Below are 1,918 nucleotides of genomic sequence, written 5' to 3' on the forward strand. Positions count from 1 at the left end.
AGCAATTCTAAAGTTATAAAAATCCCAAACACATATAACCCACAAATACTCATCATACATGATTAAAAGCAGTCTTAAAGACGTGGCTTTTAGAGATGCTGTCAGACAGTTATAGCCAACAATGTATGTATAAACGCTTTTAGTAAGTGGGTTTTATTTCTTAACTTATTTAAAAAAAGAAAAAAGGAGGACAATGAAGTCCTTTGGTTCTCAAGTGTAATTATTATAATAATTATTATTATTATTATTGTCGTTTCAGGTCAAAGGAACTACTGGTTGTACACTGTAACTGTTATGAATGTTATTTTTCATAGAAAATAAAGAAAAGTTCAACATACATCTCCTAGTGTGTGTAGTATGTGTGTGTCTTGAATCTATGTACGTATGTCCTGCAAGGCTTGTCGCACAAGTCCGGGCGGAGGTCAGCAGAAATGTCTGGTTGCTGTGGCAACGGTCTAATGGACACATCAACAGAGGAATATCATATGGTGAAAGTGAGACAAGGGAGGTGGGGAGTATGTGTGTGTGTGTGTATGTGTGTGTGTGTGTGTGTGTGTGACTCCAGGACAGATGATGAACGACCGTGAGGAAGAGGAGGAAGGTGAAGGTATGCGATGAAGCCTCCAAAACATCAACATTAAATAAAAATGTCTGCTAAGGAGAGACAATTAGTCACGCAACAGGGACCTTAGCAAAAAAAAACAAAAAAAAACTATACGGTCAGCAAATTCTCTCAGTCTCTCAGGAATCATGACTCAGCATGTACTTTCCCCAGACACGCACTTGAGGTCGACTTAATGAAGTCAGACCGCAATTCACTTTAACCTTGATTGAACCCCAAAAACATCAGTAAGCGGAAATAGTCACGACAGTGCATGATATGGTGCTACACATTCCTATAAGTAATCTGATCTACATGATTAATAATAACATCAAATAATCTATTATTTTTGTGTAGCTAAGGGTCACAGCAGGGGGCTGAGTGGTGAATGGCTGCAAACCAAGCCTGTGCTGGATGCCTGAAACCCATCTATGTGAACCACTACACAACCCACTCTACAGCACATAATTGCCTGAACAACAACAATAACTGTGAAAGAGGAAGCATTGAGAAGAGGGAAGATGATTCCAGTGTGACCCAAATCCAGTTGGTACATTTTGTTCTTTGGACATACATATCATCTTCATTGTTGTTTGATAATTTGTTGCTGGGATTATGCAAAGAGATTTCCACAATGACATAGGGCTCACAAGATCAATTCCACTTGTGAGATGTGAACCCTCCCAATTTACCGCAATGCCAGAAGAAATCTGAGTCTAATAGATCCTCCACATTCCAAAATAGCAAAGCGCTCTTCATTATCTGCATGACTTTTCTCATCTCCATGCCTTCACGGCATACCGGGGCCGCCCCCACTACAGTTAGAGAGAAAAACAGATTTGTACAAACCGCACATGTCCACGTTATAAAATGGCATATTGTTGTCCAAGCTCACAATGACCTAATGAGGTAATTACTCAATTACTCCTGGTGTCATCTTACAAAGAATGCTAAAATCATCACACAGCAACTTAACGATGTAAGAAATACACAAAGCAAGCACCAATACGAGTTTAGGAGCCGCCACACTATTTCAGCACTGGGTTAATTTGATATTCTAAATGGAATGCGAGTTGTATAGCCTTGTGATTGGCCAGTGACCAGTCCAAGAATGCTCATATCATCACACAGCAACTTAACACTTTGTTATACTATGTAAGAAATACACAAGGCAAGCACCAAAACAAGTTTAGGAACCACCATGCTATTTAAGAAGCACTGGGTTAATTGAACATTCTAAATGGAATGTGAATTGTATAGCTCTGTGATTGGCCGGTGGCCAGTCCAAGAATGCTAATATCATCACACAGCAACTTA

The 1,918-nt window shown here is 39.5% G+C and overlaps 1 protein-coding gene across 1 annotated transcript in view; it reads left to right on the plus strand.

Moving 5' to 3' along the window:
* Positions 1-870, plus strand: part of LOC131132830 (uncharacterized) — a 19,656-nt gene extending 18,786 nt beyond the window's left edge. Inside the window, exon 7 of the mRNA XM_058078841.1 lies at positions 1-870. This exon is cut by the window's left edge and continues 518 nt beyond it. The gene's annotated coding sequence lies outside the window, so the exon portion shown is untranslated.
* Positions 871-1,918: the final 1,048 nt, after the last annotated feature.

The sequence above is a fragment of the Doryrhamphus excisus genome, chromosome 1 (genome assembly GCF_030265055.1).
Source record: "Doryrhamphus excisus isolate RoL2022-K1 chromosome 1, RoL_Dexc_1.0, whole genome shotgun sequence".
Taxonomy (NCBI): domain Eukaryota; kingdom Metazoa; phylum Chordata; class Actinopteri; order Syngnathiformes; family Syngnathidae; genus Doryrhamphus; species Doryrhamphus excisus.